Source organism: Octopus bimaculoides, chromosome 4 (genome assembly GCF_001194135.2).
Source record: "Octopus bimaculoides isolate UCB-OBI-ISO-001 chromosome 4, ASM119413v2, whole genome shotgun sequence".
NCBI lineage: Eukaryota > Metazoa > Mollusca > Cephalopoda > Octopoda > Octopodidae > Octopus > Octopus bimaculoides.
In genome coordinates this window covers 95,545,821-95,556,167 of record NC_068984.1, presented here as the reverse complement: position 1 = coordinate 95,556,167, position 10,347 = coordinate 95,545,821, and positions in this window count along the sequence as shown.

Here is a 10,347-nt window from a genome sequence, read left to right as displayed (position 1 = left end):
TATATATATATATATATATATATATATATATATATATGTGTGTGTGTGTGTGTGTGTGTGTGTGTGTGTGTGTGTGTGTGTACCTGTTTATGTGCGTATGTACATATGTATGAATATATGTACGTGTAATATATGTGTGTATGTATTTATGTATATTTGAGTGAATGTATGCATGTACGTATATGTTTGTACGTGTGTTTACGTCCCCGTAACTTAACGGTTCGGCAAAAGAGACCGATAGAATAAGTACTAGGCTTACATTGAATAAGTCCTGGGGTCGATTTGCTCGACTACAGGCCGTGCTCCAGCATGGCCGCAGTCAAATGACTGAAACAAGTAAAAGAGTAAAAGAGTAAGAGTAAGTATGTATGGTTACGTGTGAATGTAGTATATTTTTATATGCGAGCGCATGCATATGCTTGTAAAAATGTACACACAAACACGCTCGCGCGAGTACGCACACACACGTTTACATACATTTGCATACACTGGCACACACACACACACACACACACACACACACACGATTGTGGAACTGTTAATATTCCGACAGCTAATTTACTTAACTTTCCTCAGTTATGTCCCTTACCATTCATATTTTAAAACTTGCTACAACTAACTTAGACATTTTTCGTATCGCTATATTTAATGCTAGTCAACTACTAAGGTCCTTCAGCCGCCTGTAGCCTATTTACAATATTGTGGCAGAGGTTGGCATCTACAAAGCTCAGCCACCCACACGTGTATCACTGTTTACCTCCTTATAACTGTATATTTTTGTCGGTATAGAGCGCAAATATACACATATATATATGTGTATAAACATATGTAAATGTATGCGCGCGCGCGCGTAGCCTTGTATATTTTTGTATCTGTGCACTTACCAGGTTTGCTTATATCATGGTGTTTATTTGTGTGTGTGTGTGTGTGTGTGTATAATATATTTTGATATAAGTATGTGGACACCAAACCGTTAATCCATTAATCGTAGATTAACGAAATTAGCATCTTCGTTGATGATTTAACTTCTAACTTTCAAAATCATAAAAAATGTAACGGAAGTTATTGATAAACTGTTAACGTTAATTTTTATTATAGAAAAAAGCAAAAAAATCAGTTTTTGCTCTAAAACCACGTAAAAATACCTAAAAAAGTGCCAAAACTCTAAAATCAGCCTTTTTTTTTGCCTTTTTAAGAGCTTTAGAACCCAAAAGCTATGGTTTTGATTTAGAGTTAAAAGCTGCTGATTTTATAGTTTTAACTTTTAAAAGACCAAAAAAAAAAAAAAAAGGCTGATTTCATAGTTTGGGCCCTTTTTTTAGGTTTTCGAAGGCTTTTAAAGCCAGAAAAGGGTGAAAAGAGTGCAGTGTTCAAGAGGCCCCATAGGCTGCCATGGCCAAGTCACAGCACTGTAGCAGCAGACAGCATCTACGCTGAGGTGGGGAGGAGGCTGGTTGTCCCCATGACGAGGTGAAACTCCACCTATGACTGTGGTGGTCCTCAACACCATCTTGGAGACTAAGTGGCCTGTTTTCCACCGAGTCATGACCCATTTGAAGGTCAACAGCTTTAACGATCAGCTCATCGACTTAATGAAAGAGTATGCCAAGCTAATAAATTAATAATAAAATGATATATTATATTATTATAATATTATATTTTAGATCCAGGGGAAGGAACAAGCCTACTTTGGGACTCTGCTGTCAACAGTTGCTGCGACGATCTTTAGGCTCAAGGATTTGAAGTCCAAGGGCCTCATCTACTGCAGCAACACCGAAAAGGGGGAAGATGACTTCTTTAGTGGGTGTCACCCAAAACCAGTCAGCCACCTAATCACTTATCAGTCTGGTGGGCAGAGGCGTGAAGTGTTCAGAATTACAAATCACTTATCAGCCAGCTACCTAATCACTTGTCAGTCTGGTGATCAGAGGCGTGAGGTGTTCAGGATTGCAAATCACTTATCAGTCTGGTGTGCACATAAGCCAGATCGATTACCTCCTCACCAGGCAACGAGATAGACAGATGCTCACAAATGCAAAGTCTTTCCCAAGTGAAGAGTGTGCACCCCAACATAGGCTACTAATTATTGACTTCAGAATTAGGGCTAGAAAGACTCGGATAAATAAGCCATACCGGAAAAGAAAATTATGGAAGCTCAAAGACCCAGCGAACCAACAAAAACTCAGAGACATTCTAATGGAAGCCTCTGATGATAGAGAAGAGGAGGTAGGGACATATAGCTTGGAGGCCAATTGGAAGTTCATGCGGGACAATCTACTGAGGGTTGCACACCAAATTTGTGGCTGGTGCAAAGTCTCAGCTAGGCCGCGGATGACATAGTGGTGGAACAAGGGGAACTGCGTAATAAAAGCAAAGAGACAAGCCTGGAAAGATTGGAAAAACGGTGGAAGCAGAGAAGTATATCAGGTAGCCAGAAGGAAAGTTAGGCAATAGGTTTCCATGGCAAAAGGAATAGCCGACGGTATGAGGTTTGCCAACGTTCTACAGCATGAGGATCAGAGGCGTGAGGTGTTCAGGATTGCAAAGCAGTGTATCAGAGAGAATAGAGATCTGGTGGGTGAGAAATGTGTGCGAATGGATAACGGTATGCTTGCACTTAGTGACTCAGAGAAGAAAGGTGTAAAAGTGCCACTATGAAAGGTTACTAAATGTGGAAAATGAATGGGAGTAGGAGAGTTTTCAAATGTCAAACCAATTGAAGGACCAGCCATCAGAGTTGATAGCAGTATAATAGATAAGGCAATTAAGGATATGAAGACAAGGAAAGCCCCTAGACTATCGAGTATCACTGCCGAGATGATTAAAATACCTGGCGATGTGGGATACAGCCTAGTCATTCGCATAGTTAATCAGGTTATCCAGAAGGCATCATCTCCAATGACTGGTGTAGTAGTATTATAGTTAGCCGCCACAAAAGTAAAGATGATGCCTTAGACAGAAACAACTACAGAGGTATCAAACTGCTAGACCAGGTCATGAAAGTTACAGAGAGAGTTGTAGCTCAATTGATAAGAAACAGAATTAAACTAGATGATATACAGTTTGGTTTTGTATCTGGAAGGAATACTACAGATGCCATTTTCCTTGTGAGACAGCTGCAGGCGAAGTATTTGGCCAAATGTAAGCCATTACACTTAGCTTTCGTCGACTTGGAGAAAACTTTTGACAGAGTCTCCCGCTCTTTTTGACAGAGTCTCCCGCTCTTTTGACAGAGTCTCCCGCTGGTGGTTTCTAAGAAAGCTAGGAGTAGAGGAGTGGCTTGTTAGAGCTGTACAAGCCACGGACATAGGTGCTATCAGTAAGGTGAGAGTCGGTCATGAATACAATGATGAATTTAGGGGTTCACCAAGACTCAAGTTCACTCCTATTCATCATTGTCCTCCGGGCCATAACAGAGGAATTCAAAACTGTGTAGAGACCTCACTTGGCCCTGTCTGAGATTTGAAACCAAATCTACCCACTTGTTGCTTGTCAAATTATCTCCACACCAGATGATTGTGGGGAAATACTTGACCTCCAAGGACCTGTGCTGGTCAAGTAAAAGGTCAGTCCTTTGTTTAGGATTTGACCTACATTACTGGCTATAGTTTATCTAACAGAAAGCATTTCCTATCTCTTCCTCTTTTGTGTCAGCCAGACCAAGGAGTAACACCCTCTTTTGCGTCAGCCATGACCAAGAGCATCACTTCCTTTCGCCTTTCGCTCGACATAAAAAGAGAAGTTTTCGACCGCAAGAAAGACGATGCCACTTTTATCCATTCTTCCTTTCTAGTCAGCAACGTGCATTCCCTCTCTACTGGTAGACAGCAACTTCTACACTATCAGCTACTAAACAGCGAGCCAACCTTTTTGTCACTATCACTACAATTACTACTGTCTCTCTAACTACATGTCGGGCAAACGAATAAATATATATAGATAATATTTCTTCCTTCTTGGTGCTGATTCTTCGATGTTCACTGGTAACTCCGACGCGAAAACCTTCAAGCGTTACATCTACACGTTACATTTGGTAGTGGGCTATATCATATCGACCTGATATGGCATGTCACTTCAGCCTCTACAACTGGATGCTCGTGGGAACGATTATACGCTGATGACCGTTCTCATTGCAGAATCTGTAGCAGAATTGGAGAAGAAATACCAAGTATGGAAGCAAAACCTGGAATCAAAGGGACTTAAAGTTAACCTAGTAAAGACCAAAGTTGTTGTTAGCAAGAAAGCAGATAAGAGTCTCTTTCCGTCAGGTAAATGACCCTGCCCAATCTGTAGTAATTCCATTTGCTGCATCCAGTGTAAGAAGTGCAGTGGAATCACAGGTAGATTAACAGATAAGGTCGCCTTCGTGTGCAACAGATATGCAGGAATATAAGCACTAATAACACACAAGACTTAGACTCTCTCAATTGCCCAGGAGACTCTCTTGAGGTAGCAGATATCTGTCACCTAGGTGACCAAATTAGCAATAGGAGTGGATGCTCTGAAAGTATTGTTTCTAGAATAAGAATAGGACAGAGGAAATTCAGAGAGCTACTACCTCTGTTGGCAACAAAAGGACTCTCTTTCAGAGTGAAAGGTAGATTGTATGATACTTGCGCACGAACAGCTATACTCCATGGCAGTGAGACATGGGCTCTGAATTCAGAGGACATGCATCAACTAAAGAGGAATGAAGGTAGTATGCACCGCTGGATGTGCAGCATCAAAGTGCATGAACGACAACACGTAAAGGTGCTGAGAGAAAAGTTGGGCATAAGAGGAATCAAATGCAGCATGTAAGAGAGGAGATTACATTTGTTTGGACATGTGATGCGTATGAATGAAGACAGCTGTATAAAGAAGTGCCGATCACTGAAAGTGGATGGTACCTGTGGAAGAGAGAGACTCAGGAAGACATGAGATGAAGTGTTGAGGACCGATCTCAGGATGTTGGGCTTCACGGAGAAAATGACAATGGCCTGAGATGTCTGGCGATGTGAGGTTTTAGAGAAGACCCCACTAACAATAAAACTTTCATACACTCAACCCAACAAACCAAACTACATCTCCTCTTCCAAACCGTATCACTTCACTTCCTCACATTTCCTTTTCTTACATTATGATTATCTCCCACTTCCTAATCCTTTCCTCATTTCCAGGCTTGACCGTCTGGAAATATTTCTATATTATATTTTTCTTTATAAATTCATGTCTATATTATAATGGAGAAAGCTGCCTATTAATTAGGTATGTAACAGTTATTAAAAGAAAGCAATTATTAAAGGCTTGACCGTCTGGAAATTTTTCAATATTATAATTTTTTATAAATTCATGTTACAAGAAATTTCCTGTAATTTCGCTTTCTGAACTTTATTGAATATTTGTATTAGAAGGTTTTCACTAATTTAAATATTCGTTGCATTCACTGTGGAGTAGATATAGTAAACAATATTAATTCGTTGCAGACGAAATTTTCCATTTCCATTTGCAACAGTCTCTCATTCACTTTCGCCTCTATTTTCGTTAATGATAATTTAATATATATTCATTTCAATGTTTTCATTTGCAGTTTTTATTCGCTATATGCAAAAACCACAGTTTATTCCATACACACAATGTAAAAAAAAAATCATTGAATGAATGAATGCTATAAGACAAAATAGCTGTATAAATTTGAGGCTTCCATATACCCGTTTAATTTAAGAAAAGAAAATTAAGAAGTGATTTTGTTGGTATGGCTGTTTGAAACGCTATGAGCCTTACAATAATAACTCTGTGATTGCTGCTATTTCTAGCACGCTAAACTTGCTAGGCTTACCTTCACGCTTATTTGAATTGCAGATATATTACAACTACGATAGATTACTGGGAGTGGCATAGTCGCAGGAGTGGCTGTGTGGTAAGTAGCTTGCTTACCAACCACATGGTTCCGGGTTCAGTCCCACTGCGTGACACCTTGGGCAAGTGTCTTCTACTATAGCTTCGGGCCGACCAAAGCCTTGTGAGTGGATTTGGTAGACGGAAACTGAAAGCAGCCCGTCGTATATATGTATATATATATATGTGTGTGTGTATTTGTGTGTCTGTGTTTGTCCCCCACCATCGCTTGACAACCGATGCTGGTGTGTTTACGTCCCCGTAACTTAGCGGTTCGGCAAAAGAGACCGATAGAATAAGTACTAAGCTTCCAAAGAAGAAGTTCTGGGGTCGATTTTCTCGACTAAAGGCGGTGCTCCAGCATGGCCGCAGTCAAATGACTGAAACAAGTAAAAGAGAGTAAAAGAGTAAGCAAGTGCAAAACCGATTATAGCAGTGACTCGATCAATTCCTAGTGATATCTGAAGAAGGAATTTTTATATTCCGAAATATTATTATATCAGACTATGGATAATTAAATTATAACAGTTGTTGTAGTCCACTCTGCATTGTTGTGCCATTCAAGACACGTTACATTTTATAAGCAAGTGAAATTTTTTTTAAATTGAAGTTTTCAGGAAAATTTACTTTCTGAACTTCCTTTTATTATTGAACATTTCAAGTTCACAAATTTAAATATTCGGTACAAGATAGTTTGGCATTCTTTCGCTTGAACCGGCACACTTCGTTAATTTCCATAAATTTTAAAAAATTTATTTACTTTTTGCGCGCCGTTTCCACCTCTTTGTATTTGTAGTCAGTCACATACGCACACGCGTGTTTTTGTATGTACGTTCATATATATTTATGTATGTGCTTGTGTGTTTATGTGTGTGTGACAGTGAGAGACAGACAGACAGACAGAGTGAGTGAAGGGGTGTGTTTTCGTTTTCATGTTTATGTACATACATAAATACATATGCATACATCTTTTTCGTATGTATGTGTGCGTGTATGTGTATGTGAGACACAGAGAGACAGAGAGTATGCACTCTCTCTCTATCTCTCTCTCTCTCTCTCACACACACACACACAGACACACACAAACAAACACGTCCATTTCATATAAACATACATACATCTTTCACTTTCTCTCTTTCACTTTAAAGCAAAAGTAAATAAAATAAATTTTCTACGGAAACTACCAAACAAAACCAGCTGTTCATTTTGGCATTTCTGAGGGTTTAACCCAAAGAATGCCGATAGTTTTTAAGGAGCTTTTATTTATACTATTTTTTTCATTTCATGTTTATGTTTGCAATGTTTTCTCTCCCCCTCACACACACACACACACTCCAGGGTTGACTAGCAGAAAACCACCTAGAGGGCGGTCTTTCTGCTAGTACATACATATGGATACGTATATACATACACACACACACATACATGTACACATATACATACATGCACATACACGCATACATATATACTTACATTATAACCATACATATACTTTCATATATGTGTGCGAATACACACAAAAAGCAAGTTGATACATACCTACATACATATGTATATATACTCACGTATGCACATGCATACATATATGCGTATACGTATACATGTACAGTTGCTAGTTAAAGAAGAAAAAAACAAAAAGAGAAAGGAGGGAAAAAGACAAAGAGAAAAAAGAAAAATGAGGAAAAGGAGAAAAGGAAAAAAGAAAAAGAGAAAACTATCAATTTGACAATGTTGTAACGTTGGTGCTGGGAACGATCTGTTAATATGCAGTATAGGGAAAGAGAAAAAGAATGGGGAAAAGAAAGAGATGTGATGTAATAGATTAACCGTCTATATATATAAATGTATGTGTATTTTTTCAATGTTTACAAATACACGGAAAGAATAAATAAATAGTTACCAGGGTAGTAAAAATTCACACAAGTACAAAGGATGTGACATCCTACTTATAAAGGTAGAAATTCCAGGTTTAGGTTAAATGTTTTTTGTATAACATAGATAAATAAATAAATAGAGTTAAACGCAGGTGTTACTCAAATCTTTATACTTCCGACATATGTTTCGAAGAAAACATTGATATTATTCCAGAAGGAATAAATGATGTAAAACAATGCAATCTTCTCATCAGGGAAAAAATGAGAAACAAAACACATCAATAAGACATTTTAACCGAATGTGATTACTGCATATATGATGAAGGGAACGCTGGTAAGTTTTTTTATTTATTTTTAAAAGCCGTTAATAGATATAATGTCAAAGGCAATTTATAGAAAGAGAAGGAGGAGGGAGAAAGATATTAGCATAAAACTAAAAGTGGAGAAATATAGTGCGATAGGTGAATAGGAATAAAGATTAAAAGTGTGAAAATATGTATATTTAGTGGAAGTGAAATGTAAGAAGACAGCTAAAGGTCGAATTTTATAGACTGGTAGAAATCACTTATGTATGTTTTTACCAATGTTTGCAACGATATACGCGTCCTTTAAACGTGTTTACAAGAGGATTCTCTGAAAACAGGATGAAATACAGTTCATCATTACAGAGCGAACAAAAAGATTTACCTTTTTCATAAGGGAAGGATCTAGATAGAATATTCCATTCCAAATCAAATTATTTATTATGTTCCTTCAGAGACCAAATTAATTTACTAAACCCAATATTGTTAGTTTATTGATATGTCTGAATGTAGAGTAATGGTTAGATATTCTTTTGGACAACTGAAATGAAGAACTACCTATATAAAAAGAGACGTCAGAACGGGAGTAATTTTACATTATAAATAGAGTTTCTAGTCTTAGAATTGCTTCTAAGGAAACAAATGCGATTGGAATTTATATCAGAAATACTAATATTGTTGCTATTATTGTTCAAAGAATGGTTAGGGTTAATAATATCAATGTTATTATTTTCATTAAGTGGATTTGTATTTAACAACTTATTGTTATGCGAAGAGATGATTTGTGAAAGGTTTTTGGCGTTTGAAAACCCGATCCTGATTCGATGTGAATTGATAATGGAATAGTATCTTGAATTTTGGGGGAAAATCTTATCTATAGCTAAGATGTATTTATTAAAATGCGGATAGCAAGAAAAACCTTACTCCTAGTAGTTAAACATTCGTTCGAGTTCCTTAAGTACTTCAAAAGGTGTGAAGAGAGGGTGATTTGGCTTGTATTTCTAGCATGTTGAACGAACATCAGTCTAAAATATGAAAATTTAAAACAGAGATCTAGAAAAGGAAATGCTACAAAGCAGTTATTAACAGAACGTGCATTTAATACTAAAAAACAATGATGAATTAATAAGATATATTAACTATAAAAAAAAACCCAACACAACTAAATATAAGCTTTAATAAAAACAGTTTGTAGCGGCACAAGCAGTCAGCGCCATATTGGGTGAGATCTCGCGGCAGCTATGGCCATCTCTGAGACTGGAGCGAGACACCATCTGCATCAGTTTGCCTTGCGCGAGCTCACAACGAGGCTCGCGATGGCAAACTATATAAAAGGAAGAAGCCACAAGGTTCGATCTTTTCTCTTTTACCTGCGACTGCTCGTAGAGCACACTTCATTGACTGAGCCTCTAGGCTAGTCCGCTTGTCGCATTTCTGCCGAGGCAAATGGTCCACGTAACGGAGAACAATGAATTCATACCACATGAGATGGCTGCAAAAGAGCAACATACCACACCTTTGTATATATTGTAAATAAAACTAATGGAGAACCTGCGTTTTGCTTAATACTTCTTTACTCGACTGCTGAAGTCTTAGCAACATGAATAATAAGAAATTAATGGGAGAAAGGCGATATTCAACCGACATCCAGAACCTTGCCTCCCATTATAAGTTCTTTCTACTGAGGAATGATAAAAACAAAATATTATTAGTATTAAAGAAACATAAAGTAAACACTATGCAATAAATATTTTTAGATATCTTATATCACAAAAGCAAACCAAATTGTATGAATAGATCGTAAGATTGATCCACAAAGTAAAAATCTCAAATAGCGTTCACGGTAATTTTTGCTTTCGGGCATACGCATAAACATGTACTCCGGTCTGGAAAAAGCTATAACCGGTTAATGTGTATCACTGGGCATGCGTAACAGGACATACAGAGAAACACCTTTCTTGTTAAATATATTACTAATGATCCGATATATACCAGATTGTGTGTGTGTGTGTGTGTGTGTGTGTGTGTGTGTGTGTGTGTGTGTGTGTGTGTGTGTGTGTGTGTGTGTGTGTGTGTGAAGGTGCATGGCTCAATGGTTAGAGCGCCGAGCTTACGATCGCGAGGTTGTGAGTTCGAATCCCGGACCGTGTTGTGTTCTTGAGCAAGACACTTTATTTCACGTTGCACCAGTTCACTCAGCTGTAGAAATGAGTTGCGACGTCACAGGTGCCAACCTGTATCGGCCTTTGCCTTTCCCTTGGATAACACTGGTGGCGTGGAGAGAGGAGACCGGT